Genomic DNA, 21,148 nt, shown 5'->3' on the forward strand with positions numbered 1-21,148 from the left:
TGCAATGAACATTGTTGTACATGACTCTTTTTTCAATTATGTTTTTCTCAGGGTATATGCCCAGTAGTGGGATTGCTGTGTCATATGGTAGTTCTCTTTTTAGGTTTTTAAGGAACCTCCATACAGTTCTCCATAGTGGTTGTATCAATTTACATTCCCACCAACAGTGCAAGAGGGTTCCCTTTTCTCCACACCCTCTCCAGCATTGTTTGCAGATTTTTTGATGATGGCATCCTGATTGGTGTGAGGTGATACCTCATTGTAGTTTTGATTTGCATTTCTCTAATGATTGGTGATATTGAGCATCCTTTCATGTGTTTGTTGGCAATCTGCATATCTACTTAGGAGAAATGTCTATTTAGGACTTCTGCCCATTTTTGGATGGGGTTGTTTGTTTTTTTGACATTGAGCTGCATGAGCTGCTTGTACATTTTGGAGATTAATCCTTTGTCAGTTTCTTCATTTGCAAATATTTTCTCCCATTCCAAGGGTTGACTTTTCAACTTGCTTATGGTTTCCTTTGCTGTGCAAAAGCTTTTAAGTTTCATTAGGTCCCATTTCTTTATTTTTGTTTTTATTTCCATTTCTCTAGGAGGTAGGTCAAAAAGGATCTTGCTGTGATTTATGTCATAGAGGGTTCTGCCTATGTTTTGCTCTAAGAGTTTTATAGTGTCTGGTCTTACAATTAGGTCTTTAATCCATTTGGAGTTTATTTTTCTGTATGTTGTTAGGAAGTATTCTAATTTCATTCTTTTACATGTACCTGTCCAGTTTTCCCAGCACCACTTATTGAAGAGGCTGTTTTCTTGCATTGTATATTCTTTCCTCCTTTATCAAAAATAAGGTGACCATATGTGCATGGGTTTATCTCTGGGCTTTCAATCCTGTTCCACTGATCTATATTTCTGTTTCTGTGCCAGTACCATACTGTCTTCATTACTGTAGCTTTGTAGTATAGTCTGAAATCAGGGAGACTGAGTTCTCCAGCTCTGTTTTTCTTTCTCAAGAGTGCTTTGGCTATTTGGGGTCTTTTGTGTTTCCATACAAATTGTGAAATTTTTGGTACTAGTTCTGTGAAAAATGCCATTGGTAGTTTGATAGGGATTGCATTGAATGTGTAGATTGCTTTGGGTAGTATAGTCATTTTCACAATGTTGTTTCTTCCAATCCAAGAACATGGTATATCTCTCCATCTGTTTGTATCATCTTTCATTTCTTTCATCAGTGTCTTATAGTTTTCTGCATACAGGTCATTTGTCTCCTTAGGTTGGTTTATTCCTAGGTATTTTATTCTTTTTGTTGCAATGGTAAATGGGAGTGTTTCCTTCATTTCTCTTTCAGATGTTTCATCTTTAGTGTATAGGAATGCAAGAGATGTCTGTGCATTAATTTTATTTCCTGCTACTTTACCAAATTCGTTGATTAGGTCTAGTAGTTTTCTGGTAGCATCTTTAGGATTCTCTACCTATAGTATCATGTCATCTGCAAACAGTCACAGTTTCACTTCTTTTCTGATTTGTGTTCCTTTTATTTCTTTTTCTTCTCTGATTGCGGTGGCTAAAACTTCTGAAACTATGTTGAATAATAGTGGTAAGAGTGGGAAACCTTGTATTGATCCTAATCTTAGTGGAAATGGTTTCAGTTTTTCACCATTGAGAACAATGTTTCCTATGGGTTTGTCATATATGGCCTTTATTATGTTGAAGTTAGTTCCCTCTATGCCTACTTTCTGGAGGGTTTTTATCATAAATGGGTGTTGAATTTTGTCAAAAGCTTTTTCTGCATTTATTGAGATGATTATTGGTTTTATCCTTCAATTGTTAATATGATATATAGCATTGATTGATTTGTGTATAGTGAAGAATCCTTGCATTCCTGGGATAAACTCCACTTGATCATGGTGTATGATCCTTTAAATGTGCTGTTAGATTCTGCTTGCTAGTATTTTGTTGAGGATTTTTGCATCTATGTTCATTAGTGTTATTGGCCTGTAGTTTTATTTTTTTGTGACATCTTTGTCTGGTTTTGGTGTCAGGGGGATTTTGGCCTTGTTGAATGAGTTTGGGAGTGTTTCTCCCTGTGCTATATTTCAGAAGAGTTTTAGAAGGATAGGTCTTAGCTCTTCTGTAAATGTTTTACAGAATTCACCTTTTAAGCCATCTGGTCCTGTGCTTTTGCTTGTTGGAAGATTTTTAATAACAGTTTCAGTTTCAGTGCTTGTGATTGGTCTGTTCATATTTTCTATTTCTTCCTGTTTCAGTGTCAGAAGTTTGTACTTTTCTAAGAATTCATCCATTTCTTCCAGGTTGTCCATTTTATTGACATATAGTTGCTTGTAGTAATCTCTCATGATCCTTTGTATTTCTGCAGTGTCAGTTGTTACTTCTCCATTTTTATTTCTACTTCTGTTGGTTTGAGCCTTCTCCCTTTTTTTCTTGCTGAGTCTGGCTAATGATTTATCAATTTTGTTTATCTTCTCAGAGAACCAACTTTTAGTTTTATGGATCTTTACTATCGTTTCCTTCATTTCTTTTTCATTTTTTTCTGGTCTGATCTTTATGATTAATTTCCTTCTGCTAACTTTGTGGTTTTTCTGTTCTTCTTTCTCTAATTGCTTTAGGTATAAGGTTAGGTTGTTTACCCGAGATGTTTCTTGTTTTTTGAGGTAGGATTGTATTGCTATAAACTTCCCTCTTAGAACTGCTTTTGCTGCATCCCATAGGTCATCAAAATGATCCATGATCATTTTGGATCATCGTGTTTACATTGTCAATTGTTTATAGGTATGTTTTGATTTCTTCAGTGATATCTTGTTATTTAATAGTGTATTGTTTAGCCTCCATGTGCTTGTATTGTTTAGCCTCCATGTTTTGTATTTTTTACAGTATTTTTCCTGTAATTGATGTCTAGTCTCATAGTGTTGTGGTCAGAAAAGGTACTTGATATGATTTCAATTTTCTTAAATTTACGAAGGCTTTACTTATGGCCCAAGATATGATCTATCCTGGAGAATGTTCCATGAGCACTTGAGAAGAAAGTGTATTCTGTTGTTTTTGGATGGAATATCCTATAAATAACAATTAAGTCCATCTTGTTTAATGTGTCATTTAAAGCTTGTGTTTCCTTATTTATTTTCATTTTGATGATATGTCCATTGGTGAAAGTGGGGTGTTAAATTCCCCTACTATTATTGTGTTCCTGTTGACTTCCCCTTTTATGGCTGTTAGCATTTCCCTTATGTACTGAGCTGCTCCTATGTTGGGTGTATAAATATTTTCTATTGTTATATCTTCTTACTGAATTGATTCCTTGATCATTATGTAGTGTCCTACTTTGTCGCTTGCAATAGTCATTATTTTAAAGTCTATTTTGTCTGACTTGTGAGTTGCTACTCCAGCTGTCTTTTGATTTCCATTGGCATAGAATACCTTTTCCATCCCTTCATTTTCAGTCTGTATATGTCCCTAGGTCTGAATTTGGTCTTTTGTAGACAGCATATATACATGTCTTGTTTTTGTTTACATTCAGCCAGTCTATGTCTTTTGGTTGGATCATTTAATCCAGTTACATTTAAGGGAGTTAGAAATATATATGTTCCTATTACCATTTTTTTAATTGTTTTGGGTTCGTTATTGTAGGTGTATTCATTCTCTTATGTTTCCTGCCTAGAGAATTTCCTTTAGCATTTGTTTTAAAGCTGGTTTAGTGGTGCTGAATTCTCTTAGCTTTTGCTTGTCTGTAAATATTTTAATTTCTCTGTCGAATCTGAATGAGATCCTTGCTGTGTAGAGTAATCTTGGTTGTAGGTTTTTCCCTTTAATCACTTTAAATATGTCCTGCCACTCCCTTCTGCCTTGCAGAGTTTCTGCTGAAAGATCAGTTGTTAACCTTATGGGAATTCCCTTGTATATTAATTGTTGCTTTTCCCTTGCTGCTTTTAATATATTTTCTTTGTATTTAATTTTTGATAGTTTGTTTAATATATGTCTTGGCATGTTTCTCCTTGGATTTTTCCTGTATGGGACTCTCTGTACTTCCTGGACTTGACTATTTCCTTTCCCATTTAGGGAAGTTTTCAACTATAATCTCTAATATTTTTTCAGTCCCTTCTTTTTTTCTCTTCTTCTCCTAGGATTCCTATAATTCGAATATTGGTGCTATTAATGTTGTCCCAGAGGTCTCTAAGACTGTCCTCAATTCTTTTCATTCTTTTTTCTTTATTCTGCTGTGTGGTAGTTATTTCCACTATTTTACCTTCCAGGTCACTTACCCGTCCTTCTGCCTCAGTTATTCTGCTATTGACTCCTTCTAGAGAATTTTTAATTTCATTTATTGTGTTGTTCATCATTGTTTGTTTCCTCTTTAGTTCTTCTAGGTCCTTGTTAAACGTTTCTTATATTTTCTCCATTCTGTTTCCAAGATTTTGGATCATCTTTGGTATCATTCCTCTGAATTCTTTTTCAAGTAGACTGCCTATTTCCTCTTCATTTATTTGGTCTGGTGGGTTTTTACATTGCTCCTCATCGTCTGTGTATTTTTCTGTCTTCTCATTTGGCTTAACTTACTGGGTTTGGGGTCTCCTTTTCACAGGCTGCAGGTTCTTAGTTCCTGTTGTTTTTGGTGCCTATCCCCAGTGGGTAAGTTTGGTTCAGTGAGTTGTTTAGGCTTCCTTGGGGAGGGGACTGGTGCCTGTGTGGATGAGGCTGGATCATGTCTTTCTGGTGGGCAGGATGGCATCTGGTGGTGTGTTTTTGGGTATCTGTGAACTTATTATGATTTTAGGCAGTCTCACTGCTAATGGGTGGGGTTGTGTTCTTGTCTTGCTAGTTGTTTGGCATAGGGTATCCAGCACTGTATCTTGTTGGTCATTGAGTGGAGCTGGGTCTTAGCATTGAGATGAAGCTCTCTGGGAGAGCTTCTGCCATTTGATATTACATGGGGCTGGGAGGTCTCTGGTGGATCAATGTCCTGAACTTGGTTCTCCCACCTCAGAGGCTCAGACCTGACACCCAGCTGGAGCACCAAGTCCCTGTCAGCCACATGGCTCAGAAGAAAATGGAGGGAAAAAAAAAAGAATGAAAGAAAGAAGAAGGAAAGAAAGAAAGGTGGAAATAATAACATATAATAAAGTTATGAATATAAAAAATAAAAAATAGTATTAAAAATTAAAAAAAAAAAAGTAGTTAAAAAATGGAAAGAAAGAAAGAAGAGAGCAACCAAACCAAAAAACAAATCCACCAATGATAACGAGCACTACAAACTATACTGGAAAAACAAAAATAGACAGAAAGAACCCGAGGGAAATGGTAAAAGCCCTGCTATGCAGACAATGTCACCCAAAGAAGCATACACTTGCACACTCACAAAAAGATAAAGGAAAAAAAAAATTATATACATATATTAAAAAAAAAAAAGGTAGAGAGTAACCAAATCAATAAACAAATCTACCAATGATAATTATTTCTAAATACTAAACTAATATAAACATAAAACTAGAAAAAAATTAGATCCAGGAAGCAAACCTCAAGTCTAGTGTTGCTCCCAAAGTCCACCTCCTCAATTTTGGGATGATTCATTGTCTATTCAGATATTCCAGAGATGCAGCATACATCAACTTGGTTGTGGAGATTTAATACATTGCTCCTGAGGCTGCTGGGAGAAATTTATCTTTCTCTTCTTTGTTCACACAGCTCCTATGGTTCAGCTTTGGATTTGGCCCCACCTCTGTGTGTAGGTCACCTGAGTGCGTCTGTTCCCTACCCAGACAGTACTGAGTTAAAGTTGCAGCTGATTAGGGGGCTCTGGATCACTCAGGCCGAGGGGACAGAGGGGTACGGAATGTGGGGCGAGCCTGCGGCAGCAGAGGCCAGCATAACATTGCAACAGCCTGAGGCCAGCTGTGTGTTCTCCCAGGGAAGTTGTCCCTGGATCACGGGATCCTGGCAGTGGTGAGCTGCACAGGCTCCCGGGAGGGGAGGTGTGGATTGTGACCTATGCTTGTACACAGGGTTCTTGGTAGCTGCAGCAGCAGCCTTAGCATTTCATGTCCATCTTTGGTGTCCAAGCTGATAGCTGAGGCTTGCACCCATCTCTGGAGCTTGTTTAGGCAGTACTCTGAATACCCTCTCCTCGTGCATCCTGAAACTATGGTATCTTGCCTCTTAGGCAGTTCCAGACTGTTTTCCCGGACTCCCTCCTGGCTAGCTGTGGTGCACTCGTCCACTTCAGGCTGTGTTCACACAGCCAACCCTAGTCGTCTCCCTGGGGTCTGAACTCCTAAGCCTGAACCTCAGCTCCCAGCCCCACCCACCCTGGCAGGTGAGCAGACAAGCCTCTCAGGTTGGTGAGTGACCCTCTGTGCAGGAATCTCTCTGCTTTGTTCTGTGCACCCATCTTGCTCTATGGCTCTGAAGATTCCCCCTGCCCAACCCCTGTCTCCACATGAAGGGGCCTCCTAGTGTATTGAAACTTTTTCTCCTTCACAGCTCTTTCCCAGAGGTGCAGGTCATGTCCCTATTTTTTTGTCTCTGTTTCTCCTTTTTTCTTTTGCCCTACCTTATGTGGGGATTTTCTTTCCTTTTGGGAAGTTGAGGTCTTTTGCCAGTGTTCAGTAGGGGTTCTGTAGGAGTTGTTCCACACGTAGATGTATTTTTGATGTACTTGTAAGGAGGAAGGTGATCTCCACGTCTTACTCCTCCACCATCTTGAAGTTCCCCCCTCCAAATCGAAGATGTTATTTCTTAACTTTTTTTTAAACTTCCATTTTCTGTAAGTTTATGACATCTAAGAGTTGGGCCCCTTGAATAAGTCAGTGAATTCATCTGAGAGCTAGCTTTCTTATCTACATAATGGAGATAATAATACCAACCTGACAATATTTATTACAGTAGCAAAACAATCTGTCAACTAAATATGTACCAAATAGCATGGAAGAGCTCTTAAGTACCCAGGAAAGTGGTGACACTATAGAGAAATTCAGTTCAAAGTTCCTGAGATGGTACCCAAAGTGAGAAATACTGCATATTCCATGTCTGACACATGAGAACATAATATCTGGTTTAGTTTTAATCCACAAGTAGTTATCTGTCTTGACCCACAAAATGGAGAGTCCTCTGCCGGACACCAACTCTTCCTCCTTAAAAGTTGAAAACTGAGGCTGTACTTGATCTTGTGCTCACCTGTCTTCAGTTCCTAAGAACACATATGTCAATTAAATTTCACTGATGTAATCTCAAATTCTTACTTAATAAACTTCGAAGTGATCACTTCATATTAAAACAATACATAGTAAAATCCAACATTTTTATGTATATATTTCTATGAGTTTTCAGCCATTAAATCACAACCACAATTAGGATATTGAACAGTTCCAAAGGTTTCCTCATGTTGCTCCTTTGTAGTCAACGCTTGTCATTAATCAGCTTGCTGGTAATCACTAGACTGTTTTATGTTTCAATAATTTTTTGACTTTTTCAGAATGTCAAATACATGATATCATACAAGATTTAGCCTTTAGATTCCAGCTTCTTTAACTTAGCATAGTGCCTATGAGATTCATTGGTATCTCACCATGGATTTTTAAATTTCCCTAATGGCTAATAATGTTGAGTGTCTTTCCATGTATTTATTTGCCATTGATATATCTTCTTTAATGGCTGCTGTTTAGTCTTCACATCTCTCTCTCCTTTTTTATTTTCTTTTTAATATGCATGTTCTGCATGATGAAATAACCACTACATCCCTGAGACCCACTCCATCATGGGGCTGTTACAAAATGCATCTTAATTTAGATCCATTAAATGTCTGGTTGAGAATCCACTCAAGAAATGTCTTATCAATGGGAAGAGGGGATGAAAAAAGACTGGGTGAGTATCACAAAAGTTCATTCCCTACTCTCTAATTTCTATGTTGATCTCAAGTTCAATGGAGTGCCAAGTATGGCAATGGAATCTTGTATTAGTTTCTCAAACAGGGCTCTTTATTATTTTAATGCAATTTCCTTTAAAACCCAAATGTAGAAAACTATGATTAACAAACCAGAAAATGATTAAGAAGCTATTTGTTCATAATAAACATTCTTTTCAAGTACACATGGAACATTCTCCAAGATAGATCACATGCTAGGCCACAAAACAAGTCTCAATAAGTTTAAGAGAACTGAAATCCTATTAAGTATCTTTTCCAATTACAATGGTATGAGAAAAGAAATCAACTAAAAGGAAAAAAACTACAAAAGCAAAATCACATGGAGGCTAAACTATATACTACTAAACAACCAATGGATCACTAAAGAAAATAAACAGAAAATCAAAAATACCTGGTGACAAATGAAAATGAAAACACAAGGGTCCAGGGGCTTCCCTGGTGGTGCAGTGGTTGAGAATCTGCCTGCCAATGCAGGGGGCACGGGTTCGAGCCTTGGTCTGGGAAGATCCCACATGCCGCGGAGCAACTGGGCCCGTGAGCCACAATAACTGAGCCTGTGCATCTGGAGCCTGTGCTCCACAACAAGAGAGGCTGCGATAGTGAGAGGCCCGTGCACCGCGATGAAGAGTGGCCCCCGCTTGCCACAACTAGAGAAAGCCCTCACACAGAAACGAAGACCCAACACAGCCATAAATAAACAAAAATAAATAAATTAAAAAAAAAAAAAAAAACACACACACAAAAAAACACAAGGGTCTAAAACTCTATGGGATGCAGCAAAAGCATTTCTAAGAGGGAAGTTTATAATGATGCAAACTCACCTCAAGAAACAAGAAAAATCTCAAATAAACAGCCTAGCCTTACACCTAAAGTAACTGATAAAAGAACAAACAAAACCCAAAGTTAGTAGAAGGAAAGAAATAATAAAGTTCAGAGCAGAAATAAATGAAATAGAGACTAAAAAATAATAGAAAATGTCAAAGAAACTAATTCCTTGAAACTGATTTCAAGGAACTGATTCCTTGAAAAGATTAAAAAAAAATAAACGTGAACCAGACTCATAAAAAAATAAAGAGAGAGAGAGAGAGAAGCTCAAATAAATAGAAATAAAAAAGAACAATTACAATGGACATCACAGAAATCCAAAGGATCATAAGAGATTACTATGAACAATTATATGCCAATAAAATGGATAACAGAAGAAATGGATAAATTCCTAGAGTACCAAGACTGAATCATGAAGAAATACAAAATGTTAACAATTTCATTACCTGTAGCAAAATTAAATCAGTAATATAAATAAAACAAACAAATAAAATGAACCAAAAAAACAAACAGAAATTCCCAACAAACAGAAGTCCAGGACCAGGTGGCTTCACTGGTGAATTCTACCAAAGATTTAAAGAACCATTAACTACTATGTTTCTCAAAGTATTCCAAAAGTTGAAGTGGAAGAAATGTTTCTGAACTCATTCTAAAAGGCCGTTATTAACCTGATACCAAAACCAGACAAAGACACCCCCAAAAGAGAAAATTACAGACCAATATATTTGATGAACATAGACACAAAATCCTCAACAAAATGTTAGCAAATCTAATTCAACAATACACAAAAAGGATCATACACCATGATCAAGTGTGATTAATTTCAGGGATGCAAAAATAGTTCAGTATCTGCAAATCAAAAAGTTGAAGAAGGGCTTCCCTGGTGGCGCAGTTGTTGAGAGTCTGCCTGCCAATGCAGTGGACACGGGTTCGAACCCTAGTCTGGGAAGATCCCACATGCCGCAGAGCAACTAGGCCCGTGAGCCACAACTACTGAGCCTGCGCATCTGGAGCCTGTGCCCTGCAACAAAAGAGGCCGCGACAGTGAAAGGCCCATGCACCACGATGAAGAGTGGCCAATGAAGAGTGGTCCCTGCTTGCCAAAACTAGAGAAAGGCCTTGCATAGAAACGAAGACCCAACACAGCCAAAAAAATAAATTAAATAAATAAGTCAGGAGCTCTTTAAAAAAAAAAAAAAAGTTGAAGAATAAAAATCTTTGATCACCTTCAACAGATGCAGAAAAACCTTTTGATAAAATTCTGCATTTATTTATGATAAAAACTCTCAAAAAAGTGAGTATAGAAAGAACATGCCTCAACATAATAAATGTCATGACAAACCTACAACCAACATTATGTTCAATGGTAAAAAGCTGAAAGCATTTCCTCTAAGATCAGGAACAAGACAAGGATGTCCACTCTCACCACTTTTATTCATAGTATTGGAAGTCCTAGCCACAGCAATCAGACAAGAAAAAGAAATAAAAGGAACACAATTGGAAAGGAAAAATAAAACTGTCAGTGTTTGCAGATGACATAATACTATATATAGAAAATCCTAAAGATGCTAACAAAAAATGTTAAACCTAATAAATGAATTCAGTAAAGTTGCAGGATACAAAATCGTATACATAAATCTGTTTCATTTCTATATACTAACAATAAATTATCAGAAACAATTTAAAAAAAAATCCCATTTACAATAACATCAAAAAGAGTAAAATAACTGGAAATAAATCTAACCAAAGAGGTAAAAGACTTGTATTCAGAAAACTATGAGACATTGATAAAGGAAATTGAAGAGGACACACAGAAAAATGGAAAGATATACTCTGCTCATGGATTGGAAGGATTAATATTATTAAAATGATCATACCACCCAAGGTAATTTACAGATTCAATTAAATTTCTATCAAAATACCAATGGTATTTTTCACAGAACTAGAACAAATATTCTAAAATTTGTATAGAAACACAAAAGACTCCGAATAGCCAACCATTCTTGAGACAGAAGAACAAAACTGGAGATACCAGGCTCCCTGATTTTAAACTATCACTACAAAGCTACAGTCAACAAAACAGTATAGTACGGTCACAAAAATAAGCCCATAGATCAATGAAACAGAATAGAGAGACCAGAAATGAAACCACACTTAAATGGTCAGTTAATCTATGACAGAGTAGGCAAGAATGGGGAAAAGACAGCCTCTTCAATAAATGTTGTTGGGAAAAATGAACAGCTACATGCAAAAGAATCAAACTGGACTAGTTTCTCACACCATATACAAAAATAAAGTCAAAACGGATTAAAGACTTAAACATAAGATCTGAAAACATAAAACTCCTAGAAGAAAACAAAGGAAGTACACGCTTTGATATCAGTCTTATCAGTAATTTTTTGTCTATGTCTTCTCAGGCAAGGGAAACCAAAGCAGAAATAAGCAAATGGTCATACATCAAATTAAAAAAACTTTTCCACAGCAAAGGAAACTATCAACCAAATGAAAAGGCTGCCTACTGAATGAGTGAAGATATTTGCAAATGGTATATCCAATAAGGGATTAATATTCCAAATATACAAATAACTCATACAACTCAACATTAAGAACACAAAAAAGCAAAACAAAAACAGCCCAATTAAAAAATAAGCAGAGGACATGAATAGATATTTTTTTCAAAAAAGACAGAGATGGTCAGCAGGCACACGAAAAGATGCTCAACAACACTAATCATTATGGAAATGCAAATCAAAACTACAATGAGATATCACCTCACACCTGTTAGAATGACTATTATGAAAAAAGACAACAAATAACAAGTTTTGGCTCAGATGTGGAGAAAAGGGTACCCTAGTACACTTTGGTAGGAATGTAATTTGGTGCAGCTTATGGAAAACACTAGGGAGGTTCCTCATAAAATTAAGAAGAAAATTACCACACAATCCAGAAATTCCCCTTTCTGAGGAAAATAAAAACACTAATTTCAAGACATATATGCATACTTATATTCATTGCAGTGTTATTTATAAACACCAAGATACAGTAGCAACCTAAGTGTCCATCAATAGATGAATGGATAAAGAAGGTGTGGTATATATATATACAATGGAATTAGAAGGTATTATGCTAAGTAAAATAAGTCAGACAGTGATAGACAATTATCCTATAATTTCACATATAAGTGGAATCTGTAAAACAAAACAAGTGAACAAACATAACAGAGTCACAGATACAGATAACCAGCAGGTGATTGCCAGAGGAGAGAGGAATGGGAGGAGAAAAGAAATAGGTGTGGGAGATTGAGAGGAGTAGACTTCTAGGTAGAAAATAAGTAAGTCAAGGGGATGAAATGTACAGCATAAAGAATATAGTAAATAATAGTGTAATATCTTTACATGGTGATGGATGGTAACTAGACGAATCATGATGATCATTTTACAATGTATCAAAATATCAAATCACTATGTTGTGCACCTGGAACTAAAATAGAGTTTTAGGTGAATTATACTTAAAATAACTGAAACAAACAAACTCATAGAAAAAGAGATCAGATTTGTGGTTACCGGAGGTGGAGGGTGGGGGAATTAGATGAAGGTGGTCAAAAGGTGCAAACTTATAGTTATGAGATATATAAGTACTAGGAGTGTAATGTATAACATCACTAATATTATTAACAATGCAGAATATTATATATGAAAGTTGTTAAAAGAGTAAATGCTAAGAGTTCTCATAAAAAAATAAGTTATTTATTTCCTCCTCTTATGCTAAGGCTCCATTCACTTTGCAGATAAGTCACTAATACTGGGGACATTATTTTATGCCTAAATGTTTATTGAAGGTTTACTTTGTAAAGACACTGTGTGAGTTGCTCAATAAATATTTGTTGAACTGAACTAAGGATAAGTATACAGAATTATATATTCTAAATAAAATCTATAACTTACATTAAATAATTTAAATATTTCATATCTAAAAGCCACACTGGGACTTTTTACCAAGTACTAATGGCATGCTAGACATAGTGGATGATTAAAAAGATGAAAAACATAACCCCAGCCTTCAAGGGTTTGTGATTTTCATTGGAAGACATAAATATCTGAAACAAAGGATGAAATATGTACCAAAATGTGCTAAGTTATGTATTGATGCTTGCACAAATGCCATGATTGAACTGAATATAACCCTGGAAATTGTTTCCCAGCAGAGCTGAACTATAACAGGGGCATGATAGATGGAGATGTTAATAATCATAATTTTTTTTTTTTTGAGCCCAAAGCACAATGGGACACAAAAATCAACATGGAAAAGACATTGAAGAAAAAGAGTATTAATTAGGTCCTGGGGAGAAAAAAACCTATCACCCAGGAGAGGAGAGGAAAGCAATGGAGTTTGAATATGGCAGTTATGCCATTCTTCAGGTGAGATACAGATGTAAGTGGCAGGGAAAGTTTCCCAGGTAAACAGAACACAGAGGCAGGGAACTAGTGCCAGTGATATTTAGAACAGCAACTGAAGACAGGTAGTGTTGAGAAAATCTTCCCATGGCCAAAAGAGTGGGCAATAAGATTGAGAGATAGGCATCAATTCTAGAAAAAAAGAAAAAAGTTTTAGATCATAGGAATAAGGAGCCATGCAAAAATCTACCTTTGGCTTTAGTCAAGCTGAAGACATATATATATATATATATATATATATATATATATATATATATATATATATATATATATATATATATATATATATATGTCTAATATATACATCTAATATATACATCTAATATATGTATCACTGGGCTACAAGACTGCAGCTCTGGGAAGGGAACTAATTTTGTTTTACTTGGTCATGGTAGGAGGATGAACCTTGAATTGAGCTACAAGTGGGTTTAGCCGAGGGAAGCTAGAAAAGACTAAATTGGGAGACTCTAGTCATAATTGACATTAATGAGCATGGCTGAGGTCATGGAAGCAATCTAAATGCCCATTGACAGATGAATGGATAAAGAAGTGGTACATATATACAATGGAATATTACTCAGCCATAAAAAGGAATGACATTGGGTCATTTGTAGAGACATGGCTTCATCTAGAGACTATCACACAGAGTGAAGTAAGTCAGAAAGAGAAAAACAAATATCGTATATTAACGCATGTATGTGGAACCCAGAAAATGGTACAGAGGAACCAGTTTGCAGAGAAGAAATTGAGACACAGATGCAGAGAACAAACATATGGACATCAAGGGGGGGAAATGGCAGGGGGTGGGAGTGGTGGTGTGATGAATTGGGAGATTGGGATTGACATGTATACACTGATGTGTATAAAATTGATGACTAATAAGAAAATAAATAAATAAATAAACATGAAAAAAATGAGCATGGCTGAAGGATAAAAAAGTTATAGATAGTTTTGATATGTGATATATAGGATATTAGTGAAAAGAAGTTGATGGTATTCCTCTTTAGTGTGTATTTTACCTCTACTTAGAATAAAAGATCATATTTTGCTTCACTGTTACAGATCTAGTCATTCTCAACTGGTAATTACATAACTTCTTCCTCCTCCCCAAGGAGAGAGCCCATTTTACAAATGCAATATACAAATAAATAAAGGCACCAGTGGAGATAGACCTGAAAGCTGTTAGAGAGCTGATAAAATCTGATTAAATTCTTCTTTTGTTGTTATTATGTTTTCATCACCTTTGTCATTGTGTCTACACTCCTGAACTCCACTTGGGAGCAGCAGTAACAAGGTATCACAAAATTGGCTTTTCTCACTCTAATTCCAACCTGCCAGAAACGGCAAACACAGGAAATCTCAGGAGAAAACCCCTTATCATACAATTTACCGCCCAATTTTACAAACCCGAGAGGTTTAGCTACTAGTAGTTTCCAGTGTTTCAAATAAGCTTACTAGTTTGGGGCTATTTATCCATAATAAACTTCTAAATATGCAAGGTCAAAACTATGGGTTTTCAGGTTAGAGTAGACTGATGAATGTTCTTTGATGATTTCTGAGAAAGAGAGGAGTTCAATATATAGAAGATACCATATGATTCTACTTCTATGTTACTACCTAATATTTATAGTGAAAGCTGTACCATTGCAGAGCTAAAAAGAGACCTTGGAGATAATCTGATTTAATGAGTTCATTTTGCAAAAAGGTCTGAAAATGATTACCCAAGATCACACAGTTATTTAGGGGAAGAATATAAATAAGAATCTGGGTTTATAACTCTGCACAGGTATATACTCCATTCAGAAATTGAATCGAATTCACTTCAACAGGAGCCCAGAGCTGTTCTACAAAAGAAGTAAAAGGCATAATATTTTTCCTCAATAGCCTTACTCTGTCTACAAAACACACGGGTATAAAGCATATGATTTTTTTTTTTCTTTTTAACATCTTTATTGGAGTATAATTACTTTATAATGGTGTGTTAGTTTCTGCTTTATATCATAGTGAATCAGCTATAGATATACATATATCCCCGTATCTCCTCCCTCTTGCGTCTCCTTCCCACCCTCCCCATCCCACCCCTCTAGGTGGTCACAAAGCACTGAGCTGATCTCCCAGTGCTATGCGGCTGCTTCCCACTAGCTATCTATTTTACATTTGGTAGTGTATATATGTCAATGCCACTCGCTCACTTCGTCCCAGCTTACCATTCCCACTCCTCATGTCCTCAAGTCCTTTCTCTACATCTGCGCCTTTATTCCTGTCCTGCCCCTAGGTTCTTCAGACCTTTTTTTTTTTTTTTTAGATTCCATATATATGTGTTAGTATATGGTATTTGTTTTTCTCTTTCTGACTTACTTCATGTTGTATGACAGACTCTATGTCCATCCACCTCATTACAAATAACTCATTTCTCTTTATGTGTGAGTAATATTCCATTGTATATATGTGCCACATCTTCTTTATCCATTCGTCCATCGATGGACACTTAGGTTGCTTCCATGCCCTGGCTATTGTAAATAGAGCTGACATGAACATTGTGGTACATGACTCTTTTTGAATTATGGTTTTCTCAGGGTGTATGCCCAGTAGTGGGATTGCTGGGTCATATTGTAGTTTTATTTTTAGTTTAAGGAACCTCCATACTGTTCATAGTGGCTGTAACCATTTACATTCCCACCAACAGTGCAAAAGGGTTCCTTTTTCTCCACACCCTGTCCAGCATTTATTGTTTGTAGATTTTTTGTTGATGGCCATTCTGACTGGTGTGAGGTGATACCTCATTGTAGTTTTGATTTTCATTTCTCTAATGAGTAGTGATGTTGATCATCCTTTCATGTGTTTGTTGGCAATCTGAATATCTTCTTTGGAGAAATGTCTATTTAGGTCTTCTGTGCATTTTTGGATTGGGTTGTTTGTTTTTTTGATATTGAACTGCATGAGCTGCTTATAAATTTTGGAGATTAATCCTTTGCCAGTTGCTTCATTTGCAAATATTTTCTCCCATATGTGAAAATATGCTAAATATCATTAGTCATTAGGGAAATCTAATGATACCACTGCACACTTATTAAAGTATCTAAAATTAAAAATACCAACAATTCAAAGTGTTGGTAATGATACAGAATGACTGCTTTGGAAAACAGGCCTTTTTTTTTTTTGAAAAGCTAAACACACACTTACCATAATATCCAAACATTCTACTCATTCCTAAAATTTATACCTCCACACAGGGGACAGAAATCCTATACTAAGACTTGTATAGGGATTTTCATAGTGACTCTATTTGTAATAGACAAAATCTGGGAACAATTCAAATAAGTAAATGGATAAACAAATTATACAGATATAATGTAATATTATTCAGCAATAAAATATAAGTTAGTATTGATCCATACCACATGGGTAAATATAAAAATACATATGCTTTTTGAATGTATACTCTGTAACTTCACTCATAAATATAAAGATGTAGTAAATGCAAACTGATTTATAGTGACAGAAAGCAGATTCATGGTTGCCTGGAGATAATTAGGAGGCAGTACAAAGGGGGGAAATTAATCTTTGGGAGATTATGGATGTGTTCACGATATTGATCATGGTGTTTTCACTGGTGTGTACATATCTTGAAACTAAATAAATTGTGCTCTTTAAATATGTACATCTTATGGTGTGTTAATTTTATCTCATTTATATATAAATAAATATTCCATAGTCAAGTCTCTTAATTCTTTTGCTCTTTTTCATTTTACCATGAAATCCACTCTATTTTATATTCCAATTTTTCAGCCCTTCTATTGATATAAAAAGGCTTGCATCTCATAAAATAAGCAAGCAGTAAACTGAGAAGTTTTAATTAAGTACTAATACATAAAGCTAGGTATAATTAAACAACAACAAAATCTCTCAACTGTACCTGACTATTGTGTTAAAATCATCAGTCTTTTTTTCCCTTCTCCTCTAGCAGACTGTATGATCTCTGAGTGTCTTATTAAGCTTTTTAGTATAATTCTGACAAGGTCATCTTTCAAGATATAATTTTAAATGAATGAATGAGTGAATAAATGAATGAATGATGCCTAATCTTAAAAAGATATAGCAGTTTAGTATTGAAGACAATACATAAATTTGTTTAAAGTTATGTAAGAGCTGTAAAAACTTATATCACATCACATGGGACCAAATAGCCAAGGAATTGCCTAGATCTACAACCTAGGGCAGGCAGGTTGAAACAGCATAGGTTACAATTATGGCAACAACAAAATCCCAAAGGGATGAAGGAGCAATGCATATTTGAGGTGGGTGGAAATCATCTGACTATTTTACCACATAGCCATGTATCCCTTGCCCTTTCTACTCACCTGACACTCCTCCCTCTTTTAGCCAGTCAATTGAGTGTTTTTATTCTCTAGTTAAACGGTTTCCTGTTGCTCCTTTGTGCTCTGCCTGGCTTCTGCCATCTCTCTTTCTCCTTCACATGGCTACCTCAGAAAAGTGGCTTTCATGCCTAAGCGATGGGGTAAACACCAGTGTGAGAGACCACCGATTCCTATTCAGAAAAATGCTATTGAAATTCTAGCTGGTTTCCTGAAGATCTCACTGAAGTGTAGCTACTTCTTCATTCTTTTTGCTCCAGAGGAGAATTTTTTTTCTTAAGACGCTAGCTGGTCTGTTAAAACCTTTTGCTCTTAAGCTGTACCACTGCATAGCTTCCATTATGAGCATGGTTAAATAATTCTTAATGAATTCTCTTTTATCACTAATACTCAGCTCTTGTGAGGAGGATTTACTACTTTTAATTCCATATGGAACACAAATGGGTCACCAAATTGTCCTGTGCTATTACTGACAAGATACATTGCCATCATTTAATTACATTAAATTTTCAATTTTTGAGAGTCTTCTTTAATGTATGTGACTATACATATTGGGTATAGGGGATATGAAAATAAAATTGTGTCCAGGGTCCTGAATTGGACTTGGAGAGGCAATTATTTAAAAAAGGGCTGAGCTCTGGCTGGGTTTCTGCCAGGAAACATGTGACTTCAGAGTGAAAGCCTTCATAGAAACCTAGCGCTTCTCAGAACTGGTAGACAGAAACATGCATTAAAATGGTCATAAGGTCATAATTATGCAGTATTTAGGGATGTTGCTATTTGAAGACAGATCATTTAGAATTCTAGTTGAGGAAAGGCTCTGAAGAGCAACAGTGTACTTAGGTGATCTTCCTCTGAAAGTGAGTCCACTTTTTGCCCTGTATAAATCATTTGTTAATTAATCACATAGTATGTTCTATAGGAGACTTGAATTGTAACTAAAATATTTATCCCTGAGAATAAGCATAAGTATGCTTATCCTGTGTTTCCCCCAACAAATTATAAGACTCTTAGGGGTAAAGCCCATATGTGTTTGGCTTAAAAAGGGAGGTTGAACAATCTCTTGCTTATGATTTGTGCCCAATAAATATGTTAATTGTTTATAAGTTACTGAAACTTTGAATAGTGTTTGTATGACAAATAAGTATAATAGAATTAAAGAGGGTGTTACAAAATCTTGAAAAATTTAAGGCACATTAAAAAGAAATCCTGCTTTAAGGGTGAAATGTAGAAGGGGCATAAAACCTCCTACTTTATGGGCATTGAATTAATTCAAAAGATGGGGAAAAAATAAATATTAATGGATGAAAAGAAAACCCAAGTATTTAGGATGCTTTTCTAACTTTTGAAGTTAAAAGAATGTAACAATAAGTACAACATCAAAAATCCATGGATTTTACTAACTTTTCTAGATCTCATGAGAACTTGCATCTTGGGCTTTAGACTGGTGTATTATTATGATCTTGTAAGACTGACAAAAGTGGGCACATAATAGATGACAGATGTCTTTGTTTCCTGTGGCTACTGTAACAAATAACCAAAAAGTTAGTGGCTTAAACAGCAGAGTTTTTTTTTTTTTTTCCTCTTACTATTTTAGAGGCCAGAAGTCTGAAATCAGTATCATTGTACAAAATCAAGGTGTCAGCAGAGTCACTGGCGTTTCTAGGAGAGAATCTTTTCTTTGCCTCTTCCAGCCTTTGGTGGCTACTGGATTTCCATGCTTGTGCCTGGGCACTAGGTAAAGTAGCCACATTGCCTTCTCCCCTTCTGTCTGTGCGTCAAACCTCTCTTGTGCCTCTATCTTATGAGGACACTTGTGGTTGCATTTAGGGTACACCCAGATAAACCAGCATGATCTCTTGATCTCAAGATCTTTCGTTTAATCACATATGTAAAGTTTTTTTTTTTTTTCAAAAAAAGGTACATTTAGAGGTTGCAGAGATTAGGTCCTGATATCATTGGAAGTAATTATCAGTCTATCATAACAGCTGTCTTTGCTTTTGCTGTTATTAAAAGTAGCATCACATTTATAACTTTGGCTTTGTGGTTAGACAGAGCTGAGTTCACATCCCTGTACAATCAAAGTCATATTGAAGAAATTATGTACCTTCATGTTTCAATTTCCCCATCTGTTAAATGGGATAGGCATGAGTAGTGTCTCATGATATTGTCATAATGATTCAATAGAACAGTGTATATAAACCAGTCCAAAACAGTTTGGACTTAGTAAGTCCTCAACAAGTTATAGCTTTAATTATTTTTATAAAATTAATAAACACTCTGATTTATTCAAAACAAACTGCCAGTTAATCTAAGACTTACAAAAAGTCACTAAGCTTGGCTGCCATTTTCAGAAGCTTACAATCTAATTGGTGAGATAAAATTTACATGCATAAAAGAACAGCAGAAAGGTAAGAAGTGTATGCTGGAAAGCATAAATGCTAGAATTGTTCAAAATAAGTATTAATCAAGGGCATGACAGGTTTTTATATAACGGGTTTGGATTGGTGGGGCTGACATGTAAGCGATGCAAAATTCCATGAGAATAGGGCTTATGTAGTGGTAGGGAAAGATAGGGAAGGATAGTAGGCACAGACTAGAACACAGAGGGTGCATGAAAGGCAGTAGTAAAGTATTAGAATGCTGGGCTAAAGACATATATTATGGTCAGTACACTGGCCCAGAAGCTCCATGAAGTCAATGGCCATTCCACCCTACCTCTTCTTCTCTCTCTCTCTCTCACAGACAAACACATGCACACAAAAATATTTTATCTCCTGGTTTAGTACCTGGCTCCTAAGAGTTATTCAAACAACATTTGCTTCATGATTGAATGAGAAGATAAATGAAGAATAGAACAGAGATTTAAAAAAAATAGTGTCTTCCTGAAGCTGGGAATACCTGGACAACTAGGGTAAACTAGCATTTCTAAACCATAGCACTATTGACATTTTGGGCTGGATAAGTCTTTGTTGAGGTGGGGAGACGCTGTCCTGTATATTGTTCAATGTAGGATGTTAACCATCCCTGGCCTCTACCTACTAGATGCCAGTTTCATCCTTCCCCAACATGTGCCAATTAAAAATGTCCCTAGATATTGCCAAATGCCCTTAAGGGGATAAGGGCAAAATCACCCCGGGTTAAGAACTATTGAATTAAACCAAGAGAAGCTTTATGGGAATTAATTTAAAAGTTGAGAAGAATTTCAAATAAAACAAATTGGAGTAAAAATCAACCAAATATACTAATTGCAGAAGACATGTACTCTACTGACTTTACCTACTGAAATCTAGAACTTAATTCCCCTAGTAATATAATAAAATAATTTTCTAAAATTCCAAATAATTAAAAAAAATCCGAAGACCACAGCTGAAATGTTTCTTCAGGTATTGTCATAGCTAATACATTTGGAGGGGAGTATCTCCATGAAAAAAGAGGCCCCAGTCAGCCAGGGTTGCTTTGAGGGCTGTGTCCTGCAGTTCTACACCTCATGATTGCCCTATAGAGGATGCAAGCATACCCCAGGGTGTCTGTGCACATCCGGTAATCAGAACTAGACAAGATTTA

This window comes from Eschrichtius robustus, chromosome 14 (genome assembly GCF_028021215.1).
Source record: "Eschrichtius robustus isolate mEscRob2 chromosome 14, mEscRob2.pri, whole genome shotgun sequence".
Classification (NCBI taxonomy): Eukaryota; Metazoa; Chordata; class Mammalia; order Artiodactyla; family Eschrichtiidae; genus Eschrichtius; species Eschrichtius robustus.